The sequence below is a fragment of the Haematobia irritans genome, chromosome 4, assembly GCF_050003625.1.
Source record: "Haematobia irritans isolate KBUSLIRL chromosome 4, ASM5000362v1, whole genome shotgun sequence".
Taxonomy (NCBI): Eukaryota; Metazoa; Arthropoda; class Insecta; order Diptera; family Muscidae; genus Haematobia; species Haematobia irritans.
Window position 1 is genome coordinate 77,289,951 of NC_134400.1, and position 25,600 is coordinate 77,315,550.

The following is a 25,600-nucleotide window of genomic DNA, read 5'->3' on the forward strand; positions in this document are numbered from 1 at the left end:
TTCTGTAACATATACTCCCAAACATATTTTGCTTCAAGCATATACATTTTTGGGTATTGCCCAAACATTTATATGTTTGATCTCTTCCAATATATAATATGTTTGAAAGCATATTAGTCTAAACAATATATGTTTGGGTAGTCTAAATTCCAAACATTTTGTATTTTTGCATCCAAATTCAATAATGTTGTCTTCCAAAAAACAATATGTTATTATGTGAACATATAATATGTTTGGAAGCATTTTGCACCCAAAAATATTATATGCTTAAAAAAATTCTCCCAAACAATATTGTGCTCAAAATTTTATTTATTTATTTATATATTTACAATCATAACGAATTATGAAAATAAACAGGTAATATAGGTGCTAACAACATAGGTTTTCGACCTGAATGCTCAAAATTTTGTTTCTGCCCAATTGTATATTCCCCCACATCTTTCTCACTTCCACGAGATTTTTTAGTTCTTAGTACTTTTTTCTGTAATACAAACATTGTAGAAGAAATTATTCAATTGTATGATTTTTTTTTATTTTAATTTTACCTTTTGCCGGACGGGTATTCGAACAGCGGACCACACAGTTTGTAAGGATCAAAGAAGTAGCTGATCAATTGCCCAAGGAAAAATAAAATGTTAATTTTGTAATAACAAGCAACAACCACCAACTTAATTCAATATCGCTCCCTATTAAATAGCGCTCCAAGCTACTAAACACATATATGTTTATAGGCTATTTCTAAATTAATATATGTTTGCATCCAAGTATATTATATTTACAAACATTTTATGTCCCAAACATAATATGTTCTAACATATTAACATATATGTCCCAAACATGTTATGCTAGTTTATGAACATTATATGCTTGCACTCAAAAATATTGTGTTTAACAATTTGTGTTCCAAACATATAATGTTTATAGCCAAACATATGAAAAACAGCCTTTTTCATCCGTGTAGTTATGGTTTTATTAAAAATTAATCAATAAAAATAATATATAAGAAATATATTTATTGAAAAGCAAAATAACGTCTATAATTCATATTAATGACATACATTTAACTTAAAAGTAAATAATTTTCTGGAAAAGACAAGTGAAATGAAAAGCTAATCCAAATAAGGCAAAGTAAGAGTCAAAAATTAATGGACAAAATAATAAGTACATTTTCCAAAATCGTGAAATATATAGGTCTACTTGATTTTTTTGGTTTAAATTGAACATAATTTTGTTACATTTTCAATAACCAGTGTATCCAACTTTATTTTGATAACATTTTATACTCGCTTTGACATACTGCTTACAAGCTTCCGACTGCTTTCATCTAAGTTTTCATTACCATGCAATCTTCCCAAAATTCCAAAGTTGTTGTTTATTTTTAAATGTTTCATTCCCAATTCTGTGTTTTAACTCTCCCCAATGGTTTTCAATGGGTTTAGGGTCTGGTGACTAAGTAGACCAATGTAGAAGGGTTATGTCATTGTATTGGAACCAATTTTTAATAAAGCGAGAAGTGAGTTTAGGAACGTTGTATTGTTGAAACACCCACCTTAGAGGTATGTTTTCTTCTGCGTACGGCACCATTGTGTTCTCCAATATATTTCTATATTCGAACAGGGTCATTTTATAAGTAATGCGATAAATTCGACCTAGGCCATACCATACCGTCATTTTTGTGAAGCGCATATGAAATTCTTTTCCTTGGGGTCGACGAACATGACGACTACTACCATTTCGGAATATTTTTTTTAGTTTCATCGATCCACAGGATATTGCACCGTTTTCTCTCACCTACCGTTCCTGAACACCTATAATGTTTTCTGATGAGGCATAGCCTCATCTTACAACTTTTTTCCGTAGCATGGGAACTTTTCTGACTGTTCGACCGGGTAATTTGGCATGCACTAATCGCTGCCAAATAGATCGTGCAGATATCACATTGCCTATTTCAGCATTATTTGAAAGGGTATTTGTTTGGAAGAGTGACAAAAAGATTATCTGTTTTTCGAAGTGTCTTGCTTGGTTTTCCACGTGTTTTCGCAGAACTTCTTTTCTGTAGGGCTTTTTGAACACAAAGTAACGATCTTTTAAAGGATTTGACGGTCGTTCAAAGAGATTTTCCCTCAATTCTTAGAGCTAAAACCAGTCTTTTCTTTTCTACTACAATGACTTTTTCGGTTTATCTAGTAACTAATTTTTATTAATTTTTTATTATTTGCATTCAATTCATCGCCACTAAAAACACAATAAAAAACTTTTTGCAAAATTTAAACATTTTCATATAAAAACGCATAATGTACTTTTTTGACCAACCAAATAAAGCGCTTCATCACAAAGAGAACACAGGAAACAAAAATAATAACATTTTTGCGTTTTTTTCTTATTGAATCAGTGCTGCCAATATTGAGCTTTAGTTACATGACGTAGTTACAACACCAAATTAAAAAATATGTTAGAGTTAGGACAAGGAAGAAAAAATACATTAGTTAACATTTTCCTATATTTATGTAACACTATATTACAGAATGAAAAAATTTAACTGAATTGAATTCATATATGGAATGATTTTATTGAACTTATTTCATTTTTTCATTTGGACAAATCTTACATATTTGTGGTAAACTTTTTACTTCAAAATTAGAACTGCTTACCTTCGTTTTTTATTACAACTTGTTTTTTATTATATTATTTTACTATATTATTTTTTAACAATCTCTCCATAACAACGCGATTCTAACTAAAAAAACAACCCACGCGCAAACATATCGATTACATCGATTACAGGTAGATAAAGGAAATGTAGGAAATTTTGCTATATTCTAACAAGTGTGTTTCCTTAAGTTTTGAAAGGATTGAATACTTCTTAGTACGAATGAACTAAACTATTTTTCTATGTCAAGTGTTATTCGTGTGTAAAGGGTGATACGGTCAAAATTTGGTCAATATAAACTTAACGCATTTCTTTCAATTTTGCATTTAAAAAACCTGAACACCCCTCATTTTGAAGGTGTGGGTGTGTAGAATATTGCTCCTATTTTGATTTTGGAATTCACTCTTCAGTTCAGTCAAAATGCCGTCCAAGCAAGAAGAGCAGCGTATCAAAATTTTGCTCGCGCATCGCGAAAATCCGAGCTACTCGCACGCAAAGCTGGTAAAATCGCTAAAAGTTGCCAAATCAACCGTTACAAATGTAATTAAAGTGTTTGGGGAACGTTTGTCGACAGCCAGGAAGTCTGGATCAGGGGGAAATCGAAAACCGGAAGCCGCTGAGACGACAAAGAGAGTTGCCGGTAGTTGCAAGCGAAACCCTAACCTCTCTCTCCGAGATGCCGCAAATAAGCTGGGTGTATCGTCTACAACCGTGCATCGAGCCAAAAAACGAGCCGAACTATCGACTTACAAGAAGGTAGTGACTCCAAATCGCGATGATAAACAAAATACGACGACCAAAGCGCGATCCCGGAGGCTGCACACGACGATGCTGACGAAGTTTGACTGCGTGGTAATGGACGACGAAACCTACGTCAAAGCCGACTACAAGCAGCTTCCGGGACAGGAGTTTTATACGGCAAAAGGAAGGGGAAAGGTAGCAGATATTTTCAAGCACATAAAACTGTCAAAGTTCGCAAAGAAATATCTGGTTTGGCAAGCCATCTGTACCTGTGACTTGAAAAGCAGCATTTTCATAGCTTCCGGGACTGTCAACCAAGAAATTTACGTGAAAGAGTGTTTGAATAAACGTCTGCTGCCTTTCCTGAAGAAACACGGTTGTTCCGTACTGTTTTGGCCGGATTTGGCATCTTGCCATTACGGTAAAAAGGTCATGGAGTGGTACGCCGCCAACAACGTGCAGGTGGTTCCCAAGGACAAGAACCCTCCCAACACGCCAGAGCTCCGCCCTATTGAGAAATACTGGGCTATTGTCAAGCGGAACCTAAAGAAGACCAAAAAAACTGCTAAGGACGAGCAGCAGTTCAAGGCAAACTGGCTTTCTGCGGCGAAGAAGGTGGACAAGGTGGCTGTACAAAATCTGATGGCAGGTGTCAAGCGTGAGGCCCGGCAATTCGGATTTGGAAAAGCGAAAGCATAACTGAATATTTTTCCTGAATTTTATACTAATTGAACTTGAAAAATAAATTTAATTTGATTTTTTAAATAAACGATTTCACCGATTTACACGCGTTTTTCCTTGACCACATTTTGACCGTATCACCCTTTATGATAAGCTTTCTATAATAAAGGAAGTCAGAATTATCATTTTATAAGAAATTTTACTAAATTTGAGGAAACTTGGCTTTAGTTCGGTTTTTGTTTATTTTTACGAATGCTTTGTTATCAGTGAATAAACTTTTTTTGTTCAGTAGTAAATTCTTATACCCAGCGAAGAAAACAGTATTAGAAAAATTCCATGCCTTATTCTAGTTTATGAACTATTCCTAACTGCTTTCAGTTTAGGATTTTTATACCCTGCGCCACACTGTGGAACAGGGTATTATAAGACACATGGCGTCTTTGGCAAAAATGCTCAGGGTGGGCTCCTGAGTCGATATAGCCATGTCCGTCTGTCCGTGAACACATTTTTGTAATCAAAGTCTAGGTCGCAGTTTTATTCCAATCGACTTCAAATTTGGCACAAGTATGAGTTCTGGGTCAGAATAGATCCCTATTGATTTTGGAAAGAAATCGGTTCAAATTTAGATATAGCTCACATATATATATTTCGCCCGATATGGACTTATATGGCCCCAGAAGCCAGAGTTTTACCCTAATTTGCTTAAAATTTTGCACAAGAAGAACAATTAGAACTATTGTCAAAAAAAAAATATATATAAAAAAAAATATATATATATATATATATATATATATATATATATATATATATATATATATATATATATATATATATATATATATATATATATATATATATATATATATATATATATATATATATATATATATATATATATATATATATATATATATATATATATATATATATATATATATATATATATATATATATATATATATATATATATATATATATAAACTTTTGCGAAGTTTCCTTAAAATTGCTTCAGATTTAAATGTTTCCCACATTTACAAAGTGGTGAAGAGTATAATATAATCGGCTCCGCCCGACTTTCTTACTTGTTTTTACTGAAACAAGTAAATTTTATTATTTCACACAAAAATTTAACTGAATGGAAATAAAATGGCTGAACTAAATTGATGAACATTTTTTCCTTTAGTTTCGAAGACACTCTGGGTTCATATTTCACAAAAAGTTTACAATAGTATAATTTATTTAGCAATTAATATGAAGCTATGAATATGTTTTATGCATTTATTTACATGCAAAAATGGTCTTTAATTTTTAATACGTTATTTTTACCAAAACGCAAAACTGTCATTTTTAACAACAGAAATCACTAATTTGCAAAGAAAATGTTTTGTTATGAAAATGAAAGGAAGAGAAACATGAAAGGAATGAAAGGAAGAGAAACATTATTTCTTAATGCCCTGCGCAAGGATGACACGCAAAATCGTGAAGCGTTACACATTTTTTTGGGAGCCACCGTGGTGCAATGGTTAGCATGCCCGCCTTGCATACACAAGGTCGTGGGTTCGATTCCTGCTTCGACAGAACACCAAAAAGATTTTCAGCGGTGGATTATCCCACCTCAGTAATGCTGGTGACATTTCTGAGGGTTTCAAAACTTCTCTAAGTGGTTTCACTGCAATGTGGAACGCCGTTCGAACTCGGCTATAAAAAAAAGGAGGTCCCTTGTCATTGAGCCTAACATGGAAACGGGCAGCACTCAGTGATAAGAGAGAAGTTCACCAATGTGGTATCACAATGGACTGAATAGTCTAAGTGAGCCTGATACATCGGGCTGCCATCTAACCTAACCTAATGTCGTCTACATATATATCACTCCAAAACAGCTTTTTCGCTCGTGTAATGGAGAGATCCCCAAACAATTTTTTAGAACAAGGATCTGCTCTGGAAAATCGGTGGAAACTGCAATCAGTACATTACAAACACACGAAATTCAGAAAAATGAAGATGTGTTCATGCAAGTGTTGACCGCGACTGCGCCTCAAATTATGCATAAGCTTACACTAGTAGAAAAAATTGCGCTCCACAATCGTGAACGAACGGTGACAAAATGAAGTGTTCACAAAAAGTCAAACCGGAATGTTCACGATTTCGTCCACGGGCGTCCACGATTTCATGAACGGCATTTGTTTTTCTTTAAGCCTAGTACTAAGATCACGTTTTCGCACGAAAAACTGTTATACTCCATATAAAAAACATTAGCGTGGAATAAATGCGAAATCTTTATTTTAAGTATTTTCAGACACATATTTATCCAACCCGGATTTTTCGCACGAAAAAATAGGCAGGCATATTATTTCGCATAAATAAGTTGACATCCCTGGGTTTGAGACCCTATTTACAGAGATAGATGAAGATATTCGTTTTCCGCAGAAACGAACTTAGTATTAAGCATTAGCCATGAAAAGTCTTAAAATAATCGTTAGACGTTGTTATAGCAACTCCGCCGGTTCTGCAATGTGTTTAAGGCGACTGTTAATGCGTATACCGAAAGAATTCTCTTCGTTAATTTTACGAAGAATTCTTCATTAACTATTCTTCCTGAATTCTTCATTAAAATAACGAAATTTTCATTCATTTTCGTAAATTTTACGAAGAACATTTTACGAATATACGAAACTTCTACGAAACATTCTACATTAACTTTTCTTCGTAAAAAGTTCGTACTTTTAACGAAACTTTCTTCATATTTCATGAATTTTGTGAAGAAGTTTTTACGAATATTTTACAAAACATTCTGCGTTAAAATTTCTTCATAAAAAGTACGAAACATTTTCTTTGAAATAACGAAGAAGTTTCATTGAAGTTGTAAAATTTCCGTTCGCGGCATTAAATTGTCTTTTATAATGTGCTTGAGTGTATTCCTCTATTCTATTTTTTATGCAAGTCTATGATACTTCTCATTTGGATGATAGCGCGCTATGAATAAAAGTGAAGCAATAAAACTAAAAATTATTCAAAAACTTAAGATGTAAAGTAGTGATGTCATTTTTCACACTTGCAACTACAACCAAATGCACTTTCGACTATAATTTTTTTTTCTAAAAGTTCGAACATTTTTCAGAAAAAAGTACGAAAGTTTTTCATAAAAAGTACGACCATTTTTCAAAAAAACTACGAAAATTTTTCATAAAAAGTACGAAACATTTTCATAAAAAGAACGAAATTGTTTCATAAAAAGTACGAAGATTTTTCATAAAAAGTACGAAGATTCTTCATAAAAAGTACCAATTTTTTTCTTACAAACTACGAAAATTTTGGAAGAACTTTTCTTCGTAAAAAGTACGAAATATTTCGTACTTTTAATGAAAAGTTTCTTTGGTTGTAAAACAATGACAAATTTCGTACTTTTAACGAAATTTTTCGTTCTTTTTACGAAGAAAATTCTTTCGGTGTATGGTGCAGACAACACAGGATAGAGTCACGTTAGCGGAAATCTTTTTTTAATTTTGTTTATAAATTCATAACCATTACATTTTCAGATCATGATCTTTGGTTGTTGTTTTGACAACGCATGGTGTCATTTTAACGTTGTCAGTTTGAACCAGTCTGTTTTCAGTTTGACAATACATGTGTCTTGATTCACTTTGATGAACGGATCGTTTTGAAATGACCACGCCGTTCATGATTTTTTCTATGGGTGCTAAACAAAACACAAAATGTGTGTCAGCTATGGAAACCAGTGTTGCCAAAAATGATAATAGCTAAAAAATAACCTTTTATATCAGGAATTAAGATCATCGCATTAACACCATAGAAAACTACAACTAAAGTAACTGTATTGATCATTAATTGAAGCCTTCAAGGCCAATGGTTTATTTTATATAGCACCAATATTTTTGTTTATGTTTCAACAACACATCTTAACCAGTTTGTTTTCATAGAAATCCAATTAGGAATCCACTTTCACATCATCATCAGCTGATAATATAGACCATTTGTTATCGATTATTGTATTTGGTACAAAAAGTAATCGTCGTACAGGAATACCAAATTAGTGACGAGGCGACGGCGAAAGCGAAGACGAAAATATGAATAAGCGTGAATATAAATGGAATATATAAGGCCTTGAGCTTGAAAAACAATTTATTTATGCTATAAAAAATGTCGTAGCCGAAATCTAAAAAGCTTACAAGATGTGACGCCATATTTAAATAAATGACCCTTCGAAGTATGGATGCACCAAACATGGGGTTCATAGTTAATAAATATGAATAGACATTATGCCGCCGAAGGTCTTCCGTTTGTCATTCGAACTAACGTGCATCGAATATCAATGGAGCGGTATTTAGGATATTTTCATTGAAGTGTATATACTGAGTATTGACAGCACGCTGGAGTTGCTGCGATACCATTGGCTTTATTATTCTTTTTTTAACACGTACTACTATAGTCACAAATGCATGTTGCATACACTGAAAAAAACAGTGAACACACCAGGAAGAAAACTTTCGGTTAATTTTAGAAAATTTTTAATATTTTTAGAAAATTTTAACTAAACAGTATTACAAACGCTGGCATCACGCTGATGTCATAAAAATAAGTAAATATTTTTCGACAAATTCAAGAAAATTGATTCAAAATTTTCTAAAATTAACCGAAAGTTTTCTTCCTGGTGGGTTCACTGTTTTTTCAGTGTAAGAAAAGTTAACTACGAACAAATTTTTTAACCCTGGAAAGTCATCCTTATTTTTTGTACACTAAAGTCATCCTTCGTCATTTTGACTACGGCTTATTTCAAAACACTATAATTTGCATCGTGAGCAAAAATGAGTTTATTTCCTTATTCAATTTGTTTTTAAATAGTATAAGACAAAAATTCATAAAATGGTTGTATTGGTATAACTTAAATTTATTTTTTCCCAACCCACCAAAATGTATTTTAAATAGAAAATGAAATTAAGCGTCGACATTTTGACGAAGGATGACTGTCCAGGGTTAAATCCAACTTTTGGACGGATAAAGATATCAACATAATTTCTTTGAGTGAAAGCTGAGGTGTTTTCCTCTAAGTTTGCAAGTTTGTGGGTCCCGCGAACTATAAAAGATATTCGCATACGCGCACGAACTTTTTGTAGGGTTTTACAAGTTTTATCCAAATCGAAATCGGTTCATAATTGCAGATTTGACAGCTAAACCAAAATTTCATACCCCTAGGTGACCAACTTTCAACGCCTACAGCTCAGCCCGTAGACCAGCTAAGGACCCACAAACTCGCAAACTTAAAGGAAAACATCTCAGCTTTCACAAAAAAAAAAAAAATAAAGTTGATATCTTATGCGTTCAAAAGTTGCAGAATTATTTCCCACAAAACCGATGTGGCAACATTGTGCGCCATTCGTCTTGGCGAAATAAATTGTTTATATATAAGAGTGGGTACTATATTCGGTTTTCGAGTTAAAAATCACTTTATTTTCGCGAACAAGAAACTGCGTATCAATTGAATTAATTTATCTGCTTTGTATTGAACTGTTTTAATAAAGTAACCACGAACATTTCAACGCGAAAAGCGAATATAGTACTAACCTTAAACTAGAAATAGAAACAGGTAATACACTTGTAAGTGAGCATAATCGAAATAACATTTTTTGAACTAGGCCAGGGTATCACAAATATTGTTATTTTTACTTTTTTTCGCAAAGTTCAAACGTAAATTTAAAATATTTAAAATATAATATTTTTCGTAAATAAAGAGTATTTTTCTAAGAGCTCGCTGATTTGAAATTTAAATAAAACACATGTCAAATTATGAAATGGACAAAAAAATTATTTGGTAGATAATTTCTTGTCATTTAACATTTAAATATCATTTCGGGCTTATAGCCGCCACTATTTTGCACAAAGGTCATTCTGTAGATCCAAATTTCGACCACCTTTTCAAGCATTTGAGGGCGTATTTCAGCAATGACACGTTGAATATTGATTTCCAAAGCGTCACTCGTTGCTGTTTTATCCGTGTAAACCGATGACTTCAGGTATCCCCACAAAAAATAATCGAGAGGCGTCAAATCACACGAACGCGGTTCATTCATCGGTCCATTTCTCGAAATAATGTTGTTGTTGAAATGTTCTTTCAATAAATCCATTCGTTTGCCCCCAGTATTCAACAGGAACCACATTTCGTTTACATCCATATCTTGAAGTTTTGTCAGGAAAATTCATTGATAATGGAATTTTTCATTATCAATGAATTTTTCTGTATCGATTTCCATTCACGGTAACATGTCGTCCTTCTTCATTTTTAAAGAAATAAGGACCGATTATTCCACCAGCCCATAGACCGCATCAAACAGTACATTAATGGGGATGCATTCGTAATTCTCGAATGGTGTGTGGATTATCTTTGCTCCATATGACAATTTTGCTTGTTGACATAACATATCCATTCAACCAAAATGCGCCTTATCACTGAAGAGAATTTTGGAGTAAAACATCCCAGCAAAATCTCTCATTACCCGGTAATCTTGTTGGTAAGCCTATTTAAAAACTAATAACCACTTATTAATTGGCATCGCTCCGGATTACATTTACATATTTATTTATTTATTTTTATTTATTTGTGGTTATAACAGCCTAGCACAACAAGATATTAAATCTTATAAATTATAGCACTAGGTTATATACTTTTAGTTACATGTATGTTAATGATTTGTGTAAAAATTTTGAAACAATGATTTTATATTTCTGAGTTACATGTATGTTCATGATTTGTATAAAATTGTTGAAACAATGATTTTAATATTTCTGAGACATAAAAATGTATACATATTAAATAATACAAAATGTACATTATGAATTCGACAAATTATTCATTATGTAATATATAAAATTCTTTAAGCTCTTTTTTGAATTGTAGTGTGTTGCTGACCAGTTGTAATTTAGTTGGGAGATTGTTCCAAAGGCGGATTGAGGATGCATGTCCTAGGAGAAAAGTACTTCTCCCCAGGCATACCTTCGGCCATGAAATAAGCATATAATCACCTAATATGTAATCATCAAAAGCATATAATCACCTAATATGTAATCACTTATTCCTATATATTGCAAAATAGCCATCTATTGTCTCAATCAACCACATCTCGGACATATTGACTCTCGCCGATTACAATGGATCAAAATATGGCGAGTAATGCTGTAATATGAACATTACTTGAATAGAAACGAATATTGTAGAAATAAACAAAAATGTACCAAATCAAATTATAAACATATTATAAATAATTTGCGTGTACTCTATATAAGATTACACGCAAATTAATTTCACATTTAAAATAGAAATAAATGTGGGTTGTTTAAGGGATCAAAATATGGCGAGTAATGCTGTAATATGAACATTACTTGAATAGAAACGAATATTGTAGAAATAAACAAAAATGTACCAAATCAAATTATAAACATATTATAAATAATTTGCGTGTACTCTATATAAGATTACACGCAAATTAATTTCACATTTAAAATAGAAATAAATGTGGGTTGTTTAAGGGATTTGGATTCATGAATTACGTTATACCTAATAGCTAATTCAAATTAGGTTCGAAATCTACTAAAAGTGGATTTAAAATCCGCCTTTTTCATTAAGAGTTAACTGCATAAGAATTTGAGAATAACAATTCGAAAATTACCGAGAAGTACACCCAGAAAAAAGTGCCTTCGGAACTAAAGGAAAAAATGTTCATCAATTTAGTTTAGCCAATTTATTTCCATTTAGTTATTTTTTTTGTTTAAAATAAAAAAATTTACTTTGTTCAGTAAAAAAATCCTAAACTGAAAGCAGGTAGGAATAGTTCAATAACTAGAATAAGGCATGGAATTTTACTAATACTGTTTTCTTCGCTGGGTATAAGAATTTACTACTGAACAAGAACATTTTATTCACTGACAACAAAGCATTCGTAAAAATAAACAAAATATGAACTAAAAGCAAGATTCCTCAAATTTAGTAAAATTTCTTATAAAATGATAATTCTGACTTCATTTATTATAGAAAGCTTATCATACATACGCGTGGGTTGTTTTTTTAGTTGGAATCGCGTTGTTATGGTATACGGAGGGATTGTTAAAAAATAATATAGTAAAATAATATAATAAATAACAAATAAAATATATAAAATATTTGTTATTTTAAATTAGTGAGAAAAAAATTATGTTCGTTATGGTGTATAAAGAAAGAAAACAGAATAACAACCCCTTTATTCGCCTTCATTTTGGAATTTTCAATTAACAGGTAACATTCAGGGCGCTAACCTTTGGGAAAAAATTGTTTATGACTTTTTATATTTGTAGGTATTGAAATTGTAAAAGGACAAAATCGTTACGCAGTAACTTATTAAAAGTGAAAGGTACAAGAAGAAGAAAAATGCGTTTTACAGTTGATGACATTACATGGAAATTGGAAATAGTGGAATAATAAAATAATATTTCAAGGCCAGTCGAAATAGGTCGCTTAATCAATTAGACGAAGGTCCGCTCCCAGCAAAAATTAGGTAACCACATCTCATTAGAATTGCCATTACCAGGAGTAAAGCTGTCATTACATGATGAGTTGTAATGACACGATGAGTTGTAATGACAATACACCCAGAAAAAACTGAACCCTTCCTTAAGTTAAAATGAACTAATTGTGAAGAAAGTTGAACTTCGTATAGCGCCAAAGACATTTTTATTTTTTTTGAACGATGTGATTTTGATTGAAATTATGTAGAATGCATTCCATATATTAGTTAACATTTTCCTATATTTATGTACCACTATACTACAGAATGAAAAAATTTAGCTGAATTGAATTCATATATGGAATGATTTTATTGAACTTTTTTCATTCATTGGGACAAATCTTACATATTTGTGGTAAACCTTTTTACTTCAAACTTAGAACTGCTTACCTTCGTTTTTAAATACAATTTTATTTATTTATTTAGGCAATTTCTTCTTCAATAAAATACCCGGTTTATTAATATATTAAATATATTTATTGAGAATCAACAGCATCGACTGGCCTTGAAATATTAGTTTATTATTCCACTACTTCCAATTTCCATGTAATGTCATCAACTGTAAAACGCATTTTTCCTTCTTCTTGTATCTTTCACTTTTAATAAGGTGCTGCGTAACGAGTTTGTCCTCCTTTTACAATTTCAATACCTACAAATAAAACAAAATCATAAAATCATGAATGTTACCTGTTAATTGAAGATTCCCAAATGAAGACGAATGAAGGGGTTGTTATTATGTTTTCTTTCTTTATACACCATCACGAACATAGTTTTTTCTCACTAATTTAAAATAACAAATATTTTATATATTTTATTTATTATATTATGTTACTATATTATTTTTTAACAATCCCTCCGTATACCATAACAACGCGATTCCAACTAAAAAAACAACCCACGCGCAAACATACCGATTACATCGATGACAGTTATCGATTACAGGTAGATAAAAGAAATATAGGAAAATTTCCTATATTCTAACAAGTGTGTCTCCTTAAGTTTTAAAAGGATTGAATACTTCTTAGTTCGAATGAACTAAAATATTTTTCTATGCCAAGTGTTATTCGTATGTATGATGAGCTTTCCATAATAAAGGAAGTCAGAATTATCATTTTATAAGAAATTTTACTAAATTTGACGAAACTTGGTCTTAGTTCATATTTTGTTCGTTTGAATGCTTTGTTATCAGTGAATAAAATTTTCTTGTTCAGTAGTAAATTCTTATACCCAGCGAAGAAAACAGTATTAGTAAAATTCCACGCCTTATTCCAGTTAATAAATTATTCCTAACTGCTCTAAGTTTAGGATTTTTTTACTGAAGCAAGTAAATTTTATTATTTTAAACAAAAAATTAACTTAATGGAAATAAATTGGCTAAACTAAATTGATGAACATTTTTTCCTTTAGTTCCGAAGGCACTTTTTTCTTGGTGTAGATATTGGTATTACTCAATTATGTATGGAACAAAATATCGGCCAAATGGGCGCCGCGACCTCGGTGGCACGCCTTCATCCGATGGTCCAAATTTTCGATGACGCTGAGGCATAATGGAGGTTCTATGCCGTTAATGTGCCGAATTATCTCATCCTTTAGCTCTTGTATTGTTGCTGGCTTATCGACGTACACCTTTTCTTTCAAATAACCCCAAAGAAAAAAGTCCAACGGTGTCAAATCACATGATCTTGACGGCCAATTGACATCGCCATTACGTGAGATAACACGGCCATTGAATTTGTTGCGCAAAAGATCCATTGTTTCGTTAGCTGTGTGGCAAGTGGCACCGTCCTGCTGAAACCACATATCGTCCACATCCATATCATGGATTCTCATTCGCCCAAATGCGGCAATTCTGTTTATTGACGAATCCACTGAGGTGAAAATGTGCCTCATCGCTGAAGATGATTTTCTTAGAAAGTTGACCATCTACTGTTGCCATTTCTTGGAACCATTTAACACGTTGTTGGATTGTGTATCTCTCCATGGTTCAAATTGAGTGAGTCTGAAATAGAGAAATGTCAAATAAAATTCGGAAAAAAAACTTGGCGTTTAGGTGTGGTTCACATTCAACATCGGCCCTTACAATTTAACCACCCTTTATATGCTTGAAGCAGAATGTGTTTGGGAGTATATATTACAGAAGAGATTTTTTGAGGCTTTACATTTCTTCCAAACAAACATTTTTACAGCGAAATGAAAATAACAATTTCTACAATTTCATTTGAGAGGTAAGACTAATTTTTATTTGAAGAAAATGGAGCAATCGCTGGCAATCCTTTTCCCACAAACGATGTCCCAAATACAACTTATAAGGATACTTGCCAGGATAGTCTCAGCCTTCCAGAATATTAAAAAAAAAAACAGATTAATCCTCCAACGTTATAAATCTTCAAGGATTTTATTTTAACCAGCATTTTATATAAACTATGTTTCATATAAATTATTACGATGTATGTGAGAGATATCTTATGTTGTTGCTAGAAATGTCTCTTATAATTACTCTTAATCTACTACTACTATATACATATATACAATCTATGATATGAATCTTATAACAAAAATAAAGGTGTATACAATAAATTCATTTATAAATGTTTATGATCAAAAATACATCAACAAAATAATTCAGTTGTAGATAAAATATAAATGTTATGAAAACTTCATTACATCTCCCCCTCGTTGGGATTAATTTGGTATCTCAGCATCGCTTCGTGGTTTTGGGAATACTAACTTCTCTTCTCCCAATTTTACCCATACATCCAGAGATCGGCGTATGTATACTTCAGCTTGGCCATAGTTGACTGGGATGATAAATCTGGTACGCCGACCAGGTAAAATAGGCTCAATTGAAGATAAAATCTCAGCTAGTATTGAGTTCTTATTATTGGATTCATCCTCCTTATCGATCTCTAGTTCTCGTACTAGGTTTGCCAATACATCTGAATTATTCTTAGGAGACGTTATCAAATCCTGTATTTGTAGGGTGGGCAGGTTGGTCTCTATCGCAGTTATTTTAACTTTCTCCCTTTTAGTTCGAATTCCAATTTCAATGGCTTGTCTACGTTTCATTTTTTCTCGAATTAATGAAGAACGGAACTTGGTACAGCTTTCTTTAAATTTTAAATCTGCATCCATTCTCTAGGAAAGACAAAACAAATAAGTTATTTATTTATTCTTTGTGGTAAGGTTTTAAATCTTTTAAATGAGCTACTCCTCGGTGTTTCTTTGTTTCTGGATCAGTGAAGCGTACGATAACAGGAGAAGTAAACTCTGTTACTATGTATGGTCCATCAAATCGGGGTGCGAGTTTTGCTGCAAAGTGGTCGACAGCCTTTGATAAAACTCTTTTACGAACCAAGACTAAGTCACCTTTTCGTGGTCTCCAGTCACGCTTCCTTAGATTATAACTTGCTGCCTGGTTGCTGGTAGATATCTGTAAATTTGTCTTTACAAGATCGAATATGTCTTGAAGAAGCTCCGATTTTTCATCACCCGCTAGTACTGCTTCAGTAATTTCTGATTCGGTCCGTTCATTAAATAGTGTATTCGGCAGACGTAACTCCCTACCTTGTGTTAGAAACGCTGGACTGAACTTCGTTGAACTTTGTTTACATGAATTTATGGCCAAGGATAACTCCGGTAAATTATCGTCCCACTTCCTCTGATTTTGGTGTGCATACTGGGCTATCATTGTTTTGATCGTCCGGTTTGTTCTTTCCGTAGGGTTTTCATGAGGAGAATATGGTGCCGTAAAAATTTGTTTAACCCCAAGATTTTTAAAATATTTTTGACTTTCGCGACTGCAAAATTAAGACCCATTATCTGTTAACAGTACATGTGGGACTCCAAAGCGTGCCAAAATTCTCTCTCGGAAGGCTTTTATAAACGTTTTTGTTGTCGCCTGCCGAACAGCAACGAGCTCAATCCACCGGCTAAATTTGTCATGGAACACGATGAGGATGGTATTGCCATGGCAGGATCTGGGCAATGGACCAACAAAATCAGCGCATACGGTATGCCATGGATGTTGACTTGGTGAACTATGCATTTTTCCTGCGGGTGGTTGTTGCAAAGGTTTGAAAAGTTGGCATGTTTCGCATTTACGAACGTATTTGGCAATGTCTTTGAAAATGCCAGGCCAGTAACATAATTTTGTTATTCTTACCGTAGTTTTGTATATTCCTAGATGTCCTGCGGTAATGTCATCATGATTTTCGTTCAAGACTCGAACACGATCTGCTTTGGGCACTACGAGCTTCCAAGCTACTGGATCATTTTGATTGAAGGCGCAGGCGTCGTAAATATGTCTTCGTAGATTACCTTGCTCATCAATTCTGTAATCAGGCAGTCTTTCCGGATCGCTATTAATGACTCTTATTTTTTCGGAGTACCATGGATCACTATCGACGGTCTTTTTGATAATTTGTGCAACTACTTGTTGAGTGTTCCCAGGTTCAGGTAGTGGTGAGCGTGAGAGTGAATCGGCGATTACATTCAGTTTTCCTTTGCGATAACGAATCTCATAATCATACTGCATCATCTCTAAGGCCCATCGCGCGATTCTTCCTGAAGGGGACTGAATGGAATTTAACCATTTTAATGATTGATGATCAGTAACAATGATGAAATGGTATCCTTCAAGATAATGCCGCATTTTTCTTATGCCCCAGACTATAGCCAGGCATTCCTTTTCGGTTACCGTATAATTTCTTTCGGCATCATTCAGGGTACGGCTTGCATATGAGATTACCTTCTCTCCGTCATCAAACTCCTGCGTTAAAACTACACCCAGGCCCACATCACTAGCGTCGGTTTGTAAAATAAACGTCCGCCTGAAATCAGGACATGTCAGAGCTGGTGCCTCGATTAGTTTCTGTTTGACCTCCTCAAACGCTACTTGTTGTTCGACACCCCATATCCACTTATATTTTTTCTTTAACAAGATATTTAATGGACCCGTTAACGTTGAGAAATTTGGTATAAAGCGTCGATACCAGGATGCAGTGTTTAAAAAGGACCTTAATTCCTTAAGGGTAGATGGTTCTGGTAAAGCCACAACCGCGTTCACCTTCTCTGGGTCTGTCCGTATGCCCTGCGGATTGACCACATGACCAAGATATTTTATTTCTTTTTTAGCAAAGGAGCATTTTTCTACGTTGATACGAAGTTTGGCTGCACGAAGTCGTTCAAAAACAATTTTTAGATTATTTAAATGATCATCAAAGGTTTTCCCCAGAACTACGATATCGTCTAAATAAGCGAAGGCGAACATTTCTAAATCGGGTCCAATTACGGCGTCTAAGGCCCTTTGAAAAGTCGCTGACGCTGAGTGTAGGCCAAAGGGCATTACACGCCATTGAAACAGCCCTCGTCCAGGGACTGTAAATGCCGTATAAATTTTGCTGTCTTGCGCCATTGGTATTTGCCAATATCCATTGCGTAAATCAATCGTGCTAAAAAAATTACTATTTTTCAGTTTCTCCAGAATTGAATTAATTTGTGGAATTGGGTAGGCATCACGAATTGAATTTTCGTTTATTTGACGAAAATCAACACAAAGACGCCACTCATTATTTTTCTTCCGGACCAGCACTACACCCTCACAAAAAATCGCTTCTGTAACATATACTCCCAAACATATTTTGCTTCAAGCATATACATTTTTGGGTATTGCCCAAACATTTATATGTTTGATCTCTTCCAATATATAATATGTTTGAAAGCATATTGGTCTAAACAATATATGTTTGGGTAGTCTAAGTTCCAAACATTTTGTATTTTTGCATCCAAATTCAATAATGTTGTCTTCCAAAAAACAATATGTTATTATGTGAACATATAATATGTTTGGAAGCATTTTGCACCCAAAAATATTATATGCTTAAAATTCTCCCAAACAATATTGTGCTCAAAAATTTATTTATTTATTTACAATCATAATTAATTATGAAAATAAACAGGTAATATAGGTGCTAACAACATAGGTTTTCGACCTGAATGCTCAAAATGTTGTTTCTGCCTAATTGTATATTCCCCCACATCTTTCTCACTTCCACGAGATTTTTTAGTTCTTAGCACCTTTTTCTGTAATACAAACATTGTAGAAGAAATTATTCAATTTTATGATTTTTTTATTTTAATTTTACCTTTTGCCGGACGGGGATTCGAACAGCGGACCACACAGTTTGTAAGGATCACAGAAGTAGCTGATCAATTGCCCAAGGAAAAACAAGTATATACGGCCGTAAGTTCGGCCAGGCCGAAGCTTATGTACCCTCCATCATGGATTGCGTAGAAACTTCTTCTAAACACTGCCATCCACAATCGAATTACTTAAGTTGCGGTAACGCTTGCCGATGGCAATGTATCTTAAAACCTCCTAACACCATCTTCTAAATTGTATGTAAGTCCATACGTGGTATATATTAAATCAAAAAAGATCGATCCAATACGTATATAATTCAGTTTGACAAAGTAGACATAAAATTTTGACAAAATTTTCTACAGAAATAAAATTTTAACAAAATTTTTTATAAATTAATGGTTCTTCAAGCTCGAATATGAAGAACCATTAATTTATAATTCTAACAAAAAGGTCGACCAAAAATCAAACAAAAACTAATAAAATTTTTTATAGAAATAAAATTTTGACAAAATTTTCTATAGAAATAAAATTTGGTAGATTATTTTTGGCTATAGTGGCAAACATGACTATGAACCGATATGGACCAATTTTTGTGTGATTGGACCAATTTGGGTATGGTTGTTAGCGACCATATACTAACACCACGTTCCTAATTTGAACCGGATCGGATGAATTTTGCTCCTCCAAGAGGCTCCGGAGGTCAAATCTGGAGAACGTTTTATATGGGTGCCATATATAATTATGGACCGATATGGACCAATTCTGGCACGGTTGTTAAAGATCATATACTAACACCATGTTCCAAATTACAACCGGATTGGATGAAATTTGCTTCTCTTGGAGACTTCGCAAGCCAAATCTGGGGATCTGTTTATATGGGGGCTATATATAATTATGGACCGATGTGGACAAATTTTTGCACGGTTGTTAGAGACCATATGCCAATACCATGTACCAAATTTCAGCCGGATCGGATGCAATTTGCTTCTCTTTGAGGCTTCGCAAGCTAAATCTGGAGATGGGTTTATATGGGGTCTATATATAATTATGGACCGATGTGGACCAATTTTTGCATGGTTGTTAGAGACCATATACCAACATCATGTACCAAATTTCAGATGGATCGGATGAAATTTGCTTCTCTTTGAGGCTCCGCAAGCCAAATCTGGGGATCGGTTTATATGGGGGCTATATATAATTATGGACCGATGTGGACCAATTTTTGCATGATTGTTAGAGACCATATACCAACACCATGTACCAAATTTCAGCCGGATCGGATGAAATATGCTTCTCTTAGAGGCTCCACAAGCCAAATCTGGGGATCGGTTTATATGGGGGCTATATATAATTAAGGACCGATATGGACCAATTTTTGCATGGTTGTTAGAGACCATATACCAACACCATGTACCAAATTTCAGGCGGATCGGATGAAATTTGCTTCTCTTTTAGGCTCCGCAAGCCAAATCTGGGGATCGGTTTATGTGGGGGCTATATATAATTATGAACCGATGTGGACCAATTTTTGCATGGTTGTTAGAGACCATATACCAACACCATGTACCAAATTTCAGGCGGATCGGATGAAATTTGCTTCTCTTTTACGCTCCGCAAGCCAAATCTGGGGATCGGTTTATATGGGGGCTATATATAATTATGGACCGATGTGGACCAATTTTTGCATGGTTGTTAGAGACCATGTACAAACACCATATACCAAATTTCAGCCGGATCGGATGAAATATGCTTCCGTTATAGGCTCCACAAGCCAAATCTGAGGGTCCTTTTATATGGGGGCTATACGTAAAAGTGGACTGATACCATCCGACCTACATCGATAACAACTACTTGTGCCAAGTTTCAAGTCGATAGCTTGTTTCGTTCGGAAGTTAGCGTGATTTCAACAGACGGACGGACGGACGGACATGCTTAGATCGACTCAGAATTTCACCACGACCCAGAATATACATACTTTATGGGGTCTTAGAGCAATATTTCGATGTGTTACAAACGGAATGACAAAGTTAATATACCCCCATCCTATGATGGAGGGTATAAAAAATGTTAATTTTGTAATAACAAGCAACAACCACCAACTTAATTCAATATCGCTCCCTGTTAAATAGCGCTCCAAGCTACTAAAAACATATATGTTTATAGGCTATTTCTAAATTAATATATGTTTGCATCCAAGCATATTATATTTACAAACATTTTATGTCCCAAACATAATATGTTCTAACATATTAACATATATGTCCCAAACATGTTATGCTAGTTTATGAACATTATATGCTTGCACTCAAAAATATTGTGTTTAAAAATTTGTGTTCCAAACATATAATGTTTATAGCCAAACATATGAAAAAGAGTCTTTTTCATCCGTGTATTGGGGAACTATATGGGCTTTTTGAAGGTTCGACCTTCTTTTAATAAGTCATCAATTTGATCGTCTATTATCTGTTGCATCGCAGGATTTCGGGGGTAATATCGTTGTCTCAAAGGACGATTGTCCTTCATTGTAATTGTGTGTTCCGCAATATTGGAAAATCCTACTAGGTTATCAAATTTGGGCAGTTCATGATGAAGGAAATTGTCCAATCTTTCTCTCAAAGAATCATTGTCTTCTGGTAACTCGGAACTTGTCGCAGAGGAGGCACTAACTTTGGGTTGGACCGAACTGATCAATATTCCACTGTCATTTTTAGTTGCAGATTTTGCGGTGATACGTAGTTCACATCCAGTTTGTTGTATGAAGTTCACACCTATTATTATCGGGTCAAGACAAGTTTTTAGAACATAGAAAACATGACGGAATACTATTCCATTTAAAACAAACCAAATATTTACAGCACCCAATACTTGGATCTCTGATTTGTCAGCTAGCAGCATGGTATTAAAATCAGCTGGCTTTAGTGGAATATTAAGTCTTTGAATAACAGATAAGTGAATGCATGAATGAGTTGCACCAGTATCGAAAATTGCAGAAAAATGTTTACCTCTAATCGTAAGCCGTGTTCGCAGCCGAAAGTTATCATCGGGGTAAATAGTTATAGGAAAGGTCTTTTGTTTTAGAGATCCTTGCTATTGTCTGTACAGCGGGATAATTTTGTCTGTCTTTTCTTTTTTCAGATGTGGATTCCGAACGAATACTTTCGTATTCTTGAGCCAGTTGAATCAGTTCTCTAAGTCCTGAAAATTCATTCCTCTTTATGTAAATCTTATATTCCGGACGGCAATTCCTAAAAATCCTTTCGAGTTTTTCTTGAGTTGATAATTTCGTCCAACGCATCAGTGACTGTATGGATGTGACGTAGTTCACGAAACTTTCACCAGGAAGATGTAGACGATTCCTAATTTGGTCTTCAAGTGTTTCAAAAAAACGTATAGGTAAAAAGTATAACTTGAAATCTTCAATAAAATCGGCATATGATTTCCAATTCTGCCTGTTATTCCAATACCATGAAAGAGCGTCTCCTTTTAACATTTCTGGCATAAAGTTTATTAAGTTGTCTTTCACGATTCCATAACATGAAGCCAATTCTTCAATTCTTTCTATAAACGATAACGGATCTTTGCCACCATCATACCTTATGCCCCACTTACGAACTTTATCACATAACTCAGCTTGGCATGCATCGTTGACTCGACTATTATCAAAACCACGTGGTGATTCAGAACGTACATTTTGGCCTTCTGGAACTTTCAATTCTTTATTACCTTCTTTTTCATGCCGAGACCATAATTTTTGTATGAGCGACTCATGCTCCGGAGGTATATTTTCACTATCCAAGTAGGTTCGAAATCTTATCCTTAGTTCGTCCACACCCCCTTCACCATCGAGACCCAGTTCTCTCAAACTCGAACTAAGAAGTTCCCTTTTCTTAAAGTTGACAAAAGCACGGCTCATTTTTTTAGCACAGGATTAAACAATATTAGTTGAAAATGTCCTTGATCTATTTAATTATGTCCCTGCTCGGGCGCCATTTATAAGGATACTTCCCAGGATAGTCTCAGCCTTCCAGGATATTAAAAAAAAAACAGATTAATTCTCCAGCGTTATAAATCTTCAAGGATTTTATTTTAACCAGCTTTTTATATAAACTATGTTTCATATAAATTATTACGATCTATGTGAGAGATATCTTATGTTGTTGCTAGAAATGTCTCTTATAATTACTCTTAATCTACTACTACTATATACATATATACAATCTATGATATGAATCTTATAACAAAAATAAAGGTGTATACAATAAATTCATTTATAAATGTTTATGATCAAAAATACATCAACAAAATAATTCAGTTGTAGATAAAATATAAATGTTATGAAAACTTCATTACAAACTTACGTGTAAAAAAAATACAGAAATATTGCACAGAAAAAAGTAAATTGTTTTATAGCAAGAATGAACTCCGTCTTGCGAAAATTTAACCAAATTACACTCCACATTTTGAGATTTTCACAAAGCGTTGTTAAAACCAGGAAAATTTAATGTCCTGGTGGCGAACTTAAGTGTACGGTCATTGATCTTTTATGCCCACGTTTAGTTCATAAAATGTTTGAGACATATGGAAAATTTCTCAAAAACTAACATTTTTTTGCAATAAAAATAAGTTAAATTTATTTTATTTTGTTCGGTGTGTCATTTTATAATTACTAATTAATAATTACTTCATAATGAATTCTTTAATTACGATATATCGAATTCTGCTTGGTCGAACTTGTTGGAATGTTATTTCTGCTAAAACTATACAAGTATAAAGTCTATACAATTCCTTCAAGTGTAATTGGTCGTTCATTTCATTGGTTCCAAGTATCTATTCCATTTTAAAGTGGTCGCTTAAAAAAATAAAACCCTTACTTCTGCCTTTAAATGTGTGCGTACTGTGTCGATGATCCTTCAACAGAAGGGAAGGAATCAAATAACAGGATTTTAACGTAGTAAATACACATACAAGACAAGCAGATGTTTCTGTTCCATAGATGACTAAACACTAAAGATTCGACTCATAACATTAAGGCACATGGGACTGTGATTATCGAAGCCATATTCACTTGTAAGAAAACAATATGGTTTTACCTGCCGAATGTGGAAAGTGCACCTGGCTGGTAGGGAATGCCATTTGAAACCTTTTGGAAGAGCTACCTGTAAAAGACATTTTTTGCAATACTATTAAACCGAATTGCAAGTGAATTTACTCTCTATCAACACACACAACATTAGGACAATACAAAACAATTGTACTATTTGTTTGAATGAAACATCCTATTGTCCAGTATTTTACCAATGTGTTTGGAAATTCTTTTATGTTCCAACAGATTTTCAATCTTCCAAATAATGGGGAAAATGAGCTAAACAAGGAAGACAAAGTCTAAAAAAGTTGTATAGTATGTACATTCAGAATTTTCTCAAGCGAAATATCGTTTGCCGTGATTTCACTGGAAATATACTCCTCCCACGACTGGTACAGGCCTCGTCCCTGATGTATAAAGAATTGGCACAGTTCTGGTCAAACTGGATGGAAGGGACCGGTCACTTTAACATGGGTTTCTCATATGATTAAATCTCAAAATTGGCCCCTTCACATTTAAGCAGATATACCCAAATATGATGAGGTAGATTTAGATATGATTATATATAATTCCATACATGACGAGATGTAACATATATATATGGATAGATATAATTATATCTAAGATATTCGATCTAAGCCAATATTGCGATCTGATCAGATCTCATTCCATAGTAATTAGATATGTTTAGATCTTACCATTTGTTGGATCTCTCTCAATTTATACTCGGGAAGTCAAAGAGTCGAAATCGAACATTTGACTTTTGGAATTAGTGGATCTAATCTTATATTAGCAAGTTTCGGATCCGCTCAGATCTAATTAGACCTATCAATTTTTATTCGAGAAAATCGATGATAATATTGGTAATATACGAGGCCAGTTCGGAAACTTCTTAGCCTAGCACAAAAAGCGCGGTATAAACAGAAAAAAGTTAAGTGTTTTGAAAAATTCCATCTCTGTTATGAACACATGTTAAATTTTGTTTCGATCTGGCAACTCCTTCATATAGAACCATTGCACCACGGAGCCACCGTGGTGCAATGGTTAGCATGCCCGCCTTGCATATACAAGGTCGTGGGTTCGATTCCTGCTACGACCGAACACCAAAATGTTTTTCAGCGGTGGATTATCCCACCTCAGTAATGCTGGTGACATTTCTGAAGGTTTCAAAGCTTCTCTAAGTGGTTTCACTGGAATGTGGAACGCCGTTCGGACTCGGCTATAAAAAAAGGAGGTCCCTTGTCATTGAGCTTAACATGGAATCGGGCAGCACTCAGTGATAAGAGAGAGGTTCACCACTGTGGTATCACAATGGACTGAATAGTCTAAGTGAGCCTGATACATCGGGCTGCCACATAACCTAACCTAACCTAACCTAACCTAACCTTCATATAGAAACGGGTGTTCAAAAAAGTCACATCCGCAATTTTTTTACAATGGTAAAATTAGAAATGCGTGCTGTCATTAAATATTTACATAAAAAAGGTTTATCGGGACAAGAAATTCATAATGATATGGTGAATGTGTTAGGTGAAAGTGCTCCTTCATATGCAACAGTAAAAAATTGGGTTGCTGAATTTAAACGTGGTCGTACAAGCATTGAAGATGAACCACGTAGTGGACGTCCAAAAGCAGCAACAACAGAAATTGTAGCCAAAGTGCATGACATGGTATTAAATGATCGACGAATAATAGTGCGTGAAATTGCTAATATCATGGGCATCTCAAATGATCGAGTTCATTTAATTTTGCAT

At 34.0% G+C, this 25,600-nt stretch overlaps 1 protein-coding gene across 6 annotated transcripts in view; it reads left to right on the plus strand.

Annotated features, from left to right (window-relative positions):
* Positions 1–25,600, plus strand: part of siz (Brefeldin-resistant Arf-GEF family protein schizo) — a 124,557-nt gene that overhangs the window by 86,197 nt on the left and 12,760 nt on the right. The window lies entirely within an intron of this gene.